The 11028-nt window shown below is 46.4% G+C and overlaps 1 protein-coding gene across 1 annotated transcript in view; it reads right to left on the reverse strand.

The window, feature by feature from the left end:
- The window catches only part of KANSL1L (KAT8 regulatory NSL complex subunit 1 like), a 120998-nt gene extending 114265 nt beyond the window's left edge, over positions 1–6733 (reverse strand). Inside the window, exon 1 of the mRNA XM_089672153.1 lies at positions 6071–6733. The gene's annotated coding sequence lies outside the window, so the exon portion shown is untranslated. The remainder of the gene's footprint in view (positions 1–6070) is intronic.
- Between the last annotated feature and the right edge of the window lie 4295 nt (positions 6734–11028).

The following is an 11028-nucleotide window of genomic DNA, read 5'->3' on the forward strand; positions in this document are numbered from 1 at the left end:
CCTTTATGCCTCGGGTACCAGTGCCAGGGACTATAGTTTAGCTAATCCCTCACTCCCACAGGCACCCTTCAGTCCTAGTTCACACTGATGCAGTGCAGGAAACTGCAAGTGATTCGGAGAGGTATTACCCCGCATTCCTGTTCACATCACATGCGATTTTTTTGCCTTGCTATTTGAGTCCATTCATTTTATATGGCTCAAATCAGACCACAGCTGCACGAAAAAGGTGCGTGCACCTTTTTTTCCCCGCACTGGAATCAGATCACATAGGTGTTCATAGCCATGCAACCCTATTCAGCCAATTGCACTGCATTTTCGAATTGTTTTGGGGGTGTCGTTAACTTAAGATTGGCACATTGGATGAATCGGCGCGAATCCTGCACCGCATCAGTGTGAATCGGGGCTCATACTGATCAGCAGATCTAACTCTGTAGTCTCGTCTCTTTTTTCACTCACAGGCACTCTGATGTCATCAAGTACAATGCAGGGACAATCATTCAGCTTTGTATGTCAGGATACCTTGGAACCACCCACATGTATTTGGTTTTCCCCAGAGGTCAGCTTTAAATTTTTCAAGAAAGCGGCTTGAGGCTTGCTTTACCAATAGAAGCTGAAGCCGAATGTGTACAGGACCTAAAAGACATTCATTTCTTCTCTTACAAGTTACCAGGACATTTGACAAAAGAGATCCTATACTCTGCACTTATAAATAAACAGACAGCCTGGTGCCTCCTTGTGGGAAACAATATCAATAGAGTACTAAGGACTAATGTACATGAACTTCTGAGATCAGAAACTTGGTTTTAGAAAAATATATAGGCCATCATTGTTGACCCCTACGCTCTGTTCATTACACTCTCCTAGCCCCTGCACTCTGTACCTTTCACACTGCTGGCACTTGCACTCCGTACCTTCCACATGCCTGGCTCCTGCGCTCCGTACCTTCCACGCTCCTGGCTCCTGCGCTCCGTACCTTCCACGCCCCTGGACCCTGAGCTCCGTACCTTCCACGCCCCTGGACCCTGAGCTCCGTACCTTCCACGCCCCTGGACCCTGAGCTCCGTACCTTCCACGCCCCTGGACCCTGAGCTCCGTACCTTCCACGCCCCTGGACCCTGTGCTCCGTACCTTCCACGCCCCTGGCCCCTGTGCTCCGTACCTTCCACGCTCTTGGCCCCTGTGCTCCGTACCTTCCACGCTCCTGGCCCCTGGGCTCCGTACCTTCCACGCTCCTGGCCCCTGGGCTCCGTACCTTCCACGCTCCTGGCCCCTGGGCTCCGTACCTTCCACGCTCCTGGCCCCTGGGCTCCGTACCTTCCACGCCCCTGGGCTCCGTACCTTCCACGCCCCTGGGCTCCGTACCTTCCACGCCCCTGGGCTCCGTACCTTCCACGCCCCTGGGCTCCGTACCTTCCACGCCCCTGGGCTCCGTACCTTCCACGCCCCTGGGCTCCGTACCTTCCACGCCCCTGGGCTCCGTACCTTCCACGCCCCTGGGCTCCGTACCTTCCACGCTCCTGGCCCCTGGGCTCCGTACCTTCCACGCTCCTGGCCCCTGGGCTCCGTACCTTCCACGCTCCTGGCCCCTGGGCTCCGTACCTTCCACGCTCCTGGCCCCTGGGCTCCGTACCTTCCACGCTCCTGGCCCCTGGGCTCCGTACCTTCCACGCTCCTGGCCCCTGGGCTCCGTACCTTCCACGCTCCTGGCCCCTGGGCTCCGTACCTTCCACGCTCCTGGCCCCTGGGCTCCGTACCTTCCACGCTCCTGGCCCCTGGGCTCCGTACCTTCCACGCTCCTGGCCCCTGGGCTCCGTACCTTCCACGCTCCTGGCCCCTGGGCTCCGTACCTTCCACGCTCCTGGCCCCTGGGCTCCGTACCTTCCACGCTCCTGGCCCCTGGGCTCCGTACCTTCCACGCTCCTGGCCCCTGGGCTCCGTACCTTCCACGCTCCTGGCCCCTGGGCTCCGTACCTTCCACGCTCCTGGCCCCTGGGCTCCGTACCTTCCACGCTCCTGGCCCCTGGGCTCCGTACCTTCCACGCTCCTGGCCCCTGGGCTCCGTACCTTCCACGCTCCTGGCCCCTGGGCTCCGTACCTTCCACGCTCCTGGCCCCTGGGCTCCGTACCTTCCACGCTCCTGGCCCCTGGGCTCCGTACCTTCCACGCTCCTGGCCCCTGGGCTCCGTACCTTCCACGCTCCTGGCCCCTGGGCTCCGTACCTTCCACGCTCCTGGCCCCTGGGCTCCGTACCTTCCACGCTCCTGGCCCCTGGGCTCCGTACCTTCCACGCTCCTGGCCCCTGTGCTCCGTACCTTCCACGCTCCTGGCCCCTGTGCTCCGTACCTTCCACGCTCCTGGCCCCTGTGCTCCGTACCTTCCACACTCCTGGCCCCTGTGCTCCGTACCTTCCACACTCCTGGCCCCTGCGCTCCGTACCTTCCACACTCCTGGCCACTGTGCTCCGTACCTTCCACACTCCTGGCTCCTGCACTCTGTACCTTCCACACTCCTGGCCACTGTGCTCTGTACCTTCCACACTCCTGGCCCTGTGCTCCATACCTTCCACACTCCTGGCTCCTACACTCTGTACTTTTCACACTCCTGGCCCCTTCAATCTGTACCTTCTGGCCCTTGCATTTCATACCTTCCGCACTCCTGGACCCTGCACACTGTACCATTCCACACTCCTGGCTCTTGCACTCAGTACCTTCCACACTCCTGACCCCTGCACGTTGTGCTGAAACTGCTTAGACTACGTATAATAAAAAAAAATGTACTAATGTATTAATGAATTGAGGGTTTCATTAGTTTATATAATTTATATCCGTCTGGATTTGGGTTTTAAATAAGTTTAACCTCTCTTCATGAAGGCCATATGCATATATGCGGACATTTTTTGCGGTTTTATACTTTTGTAAAAATATATTATTGTTGTTAATTGATGTACAGTTAGGCTCGGTTCACACTATGAACAGCACAGAACGAACTCTGCATTGCTATTCGATCCACATGAGATTTATTGCGGTGCATTTTGAACCCAATCATTTTGAATGGGCTCAAACTGCTCTGCATTGCACCAAAAGTAGTGAATATACTGCTTTTAGAGATGCACTGCAACTAAATCACATTTATACCATGCAAATCGGTGCAGGCAAATACACTGTATTTTCGGCCTGCATTGGGGTGTCATTGTATTAACATTGACATTTTGAACGCAGTGCAGGAAATGGGCAAAGACCGCAGGTGACCCGCACCGCGCTCAAATGCGAAGCTAGCCCCAAGGTCACTATTCTCTGATGAAGCAGATGCTGAACTGCGACATACATTAAAGACCAGTGACTGTATTATGAACACATCATCAGCATAAAGATGGATGAAAAAATGTTGAGAAGTAATGTTTTCGAATATGTATAGAATAAAAATCTCAATAATTCTTTTTTGTTTAATAGGACCTTTTTATACAATAAATAATAAACTGAACACGCATTTAGAGAAGTCTGTAATGTACTACACCGCTAAATGGTAGAGCCCACACCAGACTCAATAAGAGAACTTGCCTGTTTTTTTGATGAGAAAATCAAAGAGCTCTTTTTCCTCAAAGCACTTTTTGAAGTCCTTGATGCCGGACATGCTTTGCTGCAGTATATTCTGATTAACCCTGTGAATGCCGGTGGGTTTGCAACTACAGCACAAGCCACTTTACCAAAACTGATTGGTGTGTACTCTGCGATTCAGTAGTGTACTGTGCAATTTATACAATGGGCCTCATCTATATGGGTGCACTTAAGTGTACGCCCATGCAAGGGCAGGCAGGCAGTCCCATTCATGTCCACTGGGACCAGGGGTGAACTGACAACTCATGGGGCCCCAGGGCAATAGGGGATCATGGGGCCCCTGTGTCCTTGCCCAAACTCAAAAAAGCATATGAAAAAGGTACCTGGGGCATCTTATGGGGCCCCCTACTGACCCCGGGCCCTCGGACAGTGCCCGAGTTTCCAAATGGTCAGTCCGCCACTAACTGGGACACAACTGCTGTTCCCTATTTGACATCTGTGCAGTTGTGGGTCTGTGAGAGCGTACAAAATGAACAACACCACAAAGTCTCCTGTGCTCAGTAGTCCCTACAGCTTGCAATAAGTTAGGTGTTGTTCTTGTATATGTAAAGAACCTACTTTACTGACGCGTTTCAAGGACTTGCCCCTTCGTCAGAGATGACTCTGAGGAAGGGGCAAGACCTCAATTTGCATCAGCCAAGTTGGTTCTTTGCATCTGTACCATCAGTTGTCATGCTTCGTGAGCTGGATCTCACATGTATTGTGACACGCTGAGACACATCTGTTGGCTTGTATGACACTTACCATGTTTTAGATGAATAAAGTGAAGCCTTAAGGACAATGCACTAGGCTGGGGCGCCCTCTGTTTTTTGTTTTTGTGGGTCTGTGAGAGGCTGTGTTTGGATCCGTGAACCCACTCCTGTCCGCATGCCATAGGACAAGCAGACTGTGACGTGATTGGTGAACCTAACAGGGGATATCCCCTCACTTTGGTCAGATCTCCTCTAAAGGGTCTGTGGGACAGTAAAGAGGAACTAAAGGGTTAATACTCACCTGTCCAACAGTCCCTCACCGGCGCAGGCATCTTCTGAGTGACGGGGGGGGGGGAGGGTCTACTTGTTAACCAGTTCCATGCCGCCCTATAGCAGAAATACTGCTACAGGGCAGCATAGGAGCGCAAAATTAAGTATATATATAAATAATTTTGCAGTTCCCGGGTAGGGGGCCCTACCTGCGCTGCCATTCACGGCCTTAGCTGTCAATCACCAGGTCCCGACTGTTGATTTCCCACTATAACCGGTGATCACCGAGTATCTCCAACAGGGGAGATACCTGTATGTAAACAATACAGATCTCCCATCAGCTCCTGCACATTGCTTTGTATGGCTCTGCATAGCACAGCCATACAAAGCAGTGTGAGTACAGTAAAAGACACATACACAGCAAGAAAAAAAAAAAGCACACAGTTAACCCCTTTCTGCCCAGTGCCATTAGTACAGTGTCAGTACTTTTTATTAGCACTGATCACTGTATTGGTGTCATTGGGATGTCAGTGACACCAAATCAGTTCCCACCCAGTGGCAGAATGCCTGCCGCTGTCCTGCACTCCCACTATAAGTCGCTGATTGCCGCCATTACTAGTAAAAAAATTTTTTTAAATAAAATTTCAGTATATATTCCACCATTTGTAAACACTATAAAACTTTCATGTAAACCAATTAATTTACACATATTGGGATTTTTTTTTTAGCTAAGACATGTCACAGAATACATTTTGGCCTAAATTTATGACCAAATTTGATTTTTTTAAATTTTTTACTCGATATGCAAACAGTCAAAAATATTGGGGTTTTTTTCAAAATTTTAGCTTTTTTTTTTTATTTATAGCGCAAAAAATAAAAAACGCACAGGCGATCAAATACCACCAAAACAAAGCTCCATTTGTGGGAAAAAAAAGACGCAAAAATGTTATTTGGGTGCAGCGTTGGATGACGGCGCAATTGTCAGTTAAAGTAACACAGCGCCGTATTGCAAAAAATGACCTGGTCAGGAAGGGGAGGAATGGAGAAGAAAAAGTAAATGATGCGACGCTATGATGTCGCTATGATCACGTGTAACTTATTGAAGTGTGTATGCCACCATTAAGGGTCACAGAGAGCAGATCTGTCACACGCAGTTCAAAAAAACAAATCCTGACAGAGGTCCAAACCATTCTCTTCTCCATCCAATACAAAGCAGTTTTGCTTTTTTTACCTAGGCTTTAGTATTCTGCCTGTGTGTCACTATATCCTCGGATGGATCAGCGTGACAGCCAGGAAAGTAGCATTGTGATCACACGACGTCACACACTCTGACCGCCCTCTCATATGATCGTCCCTCCTCCTCACCGGCACTACGCATTTACTAACATCAGCACCTCAGGAAACTTTTGCTAAGCTCCGCCCACGCGCAAGCCAATGACAATCCAGCGCTCCCCGGCCCCGCGATCTGTGAATAGAACCATCGCAGCTCTTTACCTGGGAACCTCCCGGGATGGATCCAACCCTCGCACCGGGCGAATAGTTCTGTCTCTGGGGAAAGTTGTATGTCTCAGTTCGTTCAGCTCCGATGACCCAGGCTGGTGATCAGTGAGGTGGGCGCCTCTCACCCTCCGCCACCAGACACGCCGATCAGCCCGCACACCCGCCGCCGCGAGCTCCCTCTAACATGATCGGAGACTTCACACTAGAACAGAGCGTAGTCCACTCCACCAATCAACCGCCTTCTGCTAAAAAGTGGGCGAGAACCGTCACCTGGCAGCGAATCGCTGACTAGGAGGGCTCATATCAATCACATCCAATAACAAGATTGATAGGCGTGTTTAAGCAAATGAAGCGAACGATGAGCCAATGAAAGCTGTGTAGTGGGCGTTTCGTGGGGGGGATAGACGTGTCCTGTGTTGGGGGCGGGGAGGGAGTAGCTGCTACGTCATGGTGTAAATATTATGAATGAGAAAGTGGCGGAGTGCCAGGCTAGCTGTGTGAGGTCATCGCCGCCAGATGTGTCCAACATACACAGAGGAGCGATCGATCGGTGTTCCACCGACAAGAGTGGATAGTCCACAAACTGCTTGATCTCCTGAGGATTTACCCCCCTTCCTGACCAGGTCATTTTTTGCGATACAGTGCTGCGTTACTTTAACTGACAATTGCGCAGTCATGCAATGCTGCACCCAAATGAAATTTTCGTCCTTTTTTTCCCAGAAATAGAGCTTTCTTTCTGTGGTATTTGATCACCTGTGCGGTTTTAATTTTTTTCAGTATAAACAGAAAAATACCGACAATTTTGAAAAAAAAAAACTTTATTTTTTACTTTTTGCTATTAAACATGTCCAATAAAAAATCTAATGTCATAAATGTAGGCCAAAATGTATTCTGTGACATGTCTTTGCTAAAAAAAAATTCCCTATGTGTGTAAATTAATTGGTTTTCGTGAATGTTATAGCATTTACAAATGGCGGTATATATACTGGAATTTTAAAAAAAATGTTTATACTAGTAAAGGCGGCGATCAGCGACTTATAGTGGGACTGCGGAGGGCATTCTGACACTGGGGGGAACTGACTTGGTGTCACTGACATCCCCAGTGACACCAATACAGTGATCAGTGCTAATAAAAAGTACTGACAGTGTACTAATAGCACTGGGCAGGAAGGGGTTAACATCTGGGGTGATCAAAGGGTTAACTGTGTGCTGTTTTACTATGTGTGCTGTGTGTGCTTTACGTGGTGAGGTGAGTTATGGCTGTTTGATTGGTTTCTGGTTTGGCTGAATTGCAAACCAATTCGATAATAAAATGAAGTGTATATAACCTGTGTAAGGCACTATATACATCCAGTCATGGACAAAAATATTGTCCCCCCCGCATTTCTGTCAGATAACGCACCACCTCGCCCAGAAAATTGTTGCAATTACAAATGTTTAGGCATTCTCATGTTTATTTCTTTTGTTAGTATTGGTAGGACACATAAAAGTGGAGAAACAAAATGCCAAATTTGACACATTCCACCCAAAAACACCAAAAATTGACTGGACAAAATTATTGGCACCCTCAATTTAATATTTGGTAGTACACCCCTTGGAAAAAATAACTGAAATCAATGGCTTCCTGTAACCATCAATGAGTTTCTTCCACCTCTCTACTGGAATTGTGGATCACTCTTCTTTCACCAACTGCTCCAGGTCTCTCAGATTGGAAGGGTTCCGTTTTCCCAAATGCTGTTTTGAGATCTCTCCACAGGTGCTCTATGGGATGGAGATCTGGACTTATTGCTGGTCAGTTCAGTCCTCTCCAGCGCTTCGTCTGAAACCATTTCTGGGTGCTTTATGACATGTGCTTTGGGTCATTGTCCTGCTGTAAGACCCATGACCTCTGATGGAGACCCAACTTTCTGACACTGGGCCCTGCATTGCACCCCAGAATTCTTTGGTAGTCATCAGATTTCATAATGTCATGTACACAGTCAACACATCCAGTGCCTGAAGCAGCAAAGCAACCCCAAAACATCAGTGAACCTCCACCATGTTTGACTGTAGGGATTGTATTCTTTTCTTTAAAGGCCTTATTGCTTTTTCTGAAAACAGTAAAATGATGGGCTTTACCAAAAAGCTGGAATTTTGTTTCGTCTGTCCACAGCACATTCTCCCAAAAAAGATTTTGGCTTCCTCAGATGAGTTCTGGCAAACTCCAATCTGGCTTTTTTTATGTTTCTGTGTCAGCAGTGGGGTCCTCCTGGGTCTCCTACCATAGCGTCTCTTTTCATTCAGATGCTGACATATAGTGTGAGCTAACATAGTTGTACCCTGTGCCTGAATTTGTCTGGAAGTGGATAAAGGTTCTTTATCCCCCATTCGAACAACCCTTCATTGCAATCTTTGATCAATTTTTCTCTTTCACCCACGTCCAGAGAGATTAGCTACAGTGCCATGGGCTGTAAACTTCTTGACAATGTTGCGCACAGTGGACACAGGAACATTAAGATCTGTTCATTGATACAGGTGAGTTTAATTACAAACTAGAGGAGCATCACAAGCTTGCAATGCATTTATTTCTTACAATTTTGTCAAGTCCATTTTTGGAGTTTTGGGTGGAATGTGACAGATTTGTCTTTTAGTTTCTCCACTTTTTTTGTGTCCTACCAATACAAACAAAAGAAATAAACATGAGAATGCCTAAACATTTGTAATTGCAACAGTTTTCTGGGCGAAGTGCTGCATTATCTGACAGAAATGCCGAGGTGCCAAAATCTGATTGTACAATCTCCTTTAGTGCTATGTAATGTATGGGGTCTGCCTGATTTGATACTATAACACTTACCCCAGGTTCACGCTTATGCAGATTTCAGTGCATTTTCTAGTTTGCGGAAAATGCACTACAGTCTATTTAACATGATTTCTTATGGATCTAGTTCAAATCTGTGTGTTTTGAGCCGGTGTGGATTTTTTGAAAGGGTCAGGGGCTTTTTTCCCGCAGCAGATTGCATTGTGTGTGTGTGTAATAGACTTCGATGGAACCCCATCAAAAATGCATGTACATGCATTTTTGGTGTGTTTCCTGCGTGACAGACACCTCCCCCTAGCAACATTAAGCACATCCCAAAAAAACGCATTAAAGATGTGTCAAAATGCATGTGAAAAATGCAAAACACACCGGCAAAATGCATCAACCACAAGCTGCATAAGTGTGAACCTAGCTTTCAAAAAAAAGAAAACAAATCATCAGAAAACACTGGTTCACACTGGTACGACTGCAGATGTAACATGAAATTTATAAATTGCACCTGATGCTGCATCTAATATATTTCTATGGCACTGTCTTAATCAGTGCGATTTGAAGTAGCGCGATTTCAAAAATAGCTCCAGCACTACTTTTTTTCTCATTTCATTGCGACTTACATTGACTTCTGTTAAATAAAGTTACAATCCGCAGTGAAATCGGAGGTACAAATTGCACTGATGTGCAGCTTTGAAATCAAAGTTGCATTCAGTGTAAACCAGGGCTAATACTTAGGCTCCATGCACTCTGGATGTTTTGAGAATGCTGGTAATGTTAGCTGTGTAAAGTCACGTTAAAAACCTGAGTTTTTCAGCGTTTTTGCATTAGCGTTTAGCGGTGTTTTCTATGTTTGCGATTTTTAGCATTTTTTTTTACAAAAGATAAAAAAAAATTTTTTTGGTAAAAAAAAAAATTCAAAAATCCTGGTTTGTGGCGTTTTACAGCGTTGGAGCGTTTTTACAGCTAAAAAACTCCTCTAAAAACCCACTAGTGCTGGGTTTCTTTTCCAGCCAAAAAACGTTGATTACAGCCTATGTGTGCATGGACACATAGGGTAACATGCTGGGGAGTTTATTGGCTGTAGAAAAAAACGTCAAAACCCAAAAACAGCCGCTGTAAAAATATCCAGTGTGCGTGAGGACTTAAGTGTGAATGGGGTCTAAAGAGCATCTTTTTTGTTGATAGAGTAGACAGAGCAAGAAGATTTCTTAAAAATGATCAACTCTCTGATTCATCATTTCATTTTACTTTAATTACATAACATCCAGTTGTCATGGGAATTATCCCTCCACCGCTACACACAGTTGGATCCCACAAATGGCAGTTTGTAAAAGGATGCAGCAATTTAGGAACAACCAGAATTCACCCTGGAAGCTCATCTACCTTCTCCAGGGCGTTCTCATGATTTCTAATAATTCTGTTGTTGAACAAAGTGCAATATTTTGTTCAGAATATTTGTATTTATTCCTGTTTATAAATACTCATTTTACTTTTGGATTTCTGCCACAGTATAATAAAGTGCAGGAAAAAAAATAGGTACATAACTGTTCAAATTAGATGAACTGGAATTGCAAGTAGAATGGCTATGATTCTAAATTGCGCAGTGCGAATTTGGGTGCCATTATTCTTAATGGCACCCCAAATGCAGTACAATTTTGCCAGGATTGTCTCATGGCAAAACACACAGATAAAAAATTGCACTAAGTTGGTCACCCAAAAAGGACCAAAAGATTCTTTTGGGCAAGAAAGGCATATAGGGAATCCCATTGAAGTGAGCAGGCTGCCCAATGCGACACACAGAAACGTGTATAAGTGCCCGGTCACACCGGTGTAATTTCAGGTGCGATTTGCGAATTGAAATCACACCTGAAATCGCATATAATGAATGTGAATGTCAGTGTATTAACGTGCGATTTGCTGCAGCGCAGTTTCTGAAGTAGTTCTTGCATTACTTTTCCTGCAGTTTTGTTGCGATTTCACATACATAGAATATAATGGAAATCGCACTGCAAACTGCAAGAAAAGTTGAAAGGTGGCAACAAAGTCTTCAGAAATTGCACACAAATTTTAAATCGCAGTGGTGTGACCGGGGTGTAAACCACATTTTCAAAATTGTGAGCTGGAAGGCTAGTTCCTGCTAACGCGAGATCAGAACGGGGCC

The sequence above is a fragment of the Staurois parvus genome, unplaced genomic scaffold, assembly GCF_062004578.1.
Source record: "Staurois parvus isolate SC_StPar_1 unplaced genomic scaffold, SC_StPar_1.0 ptg000011l, whole genome shotgun sequence".
NCBI lineage: Eukaryota > Metazoa > Chordata > Amphibia > Anura > Ranidae > Staurois > Staurois parvus.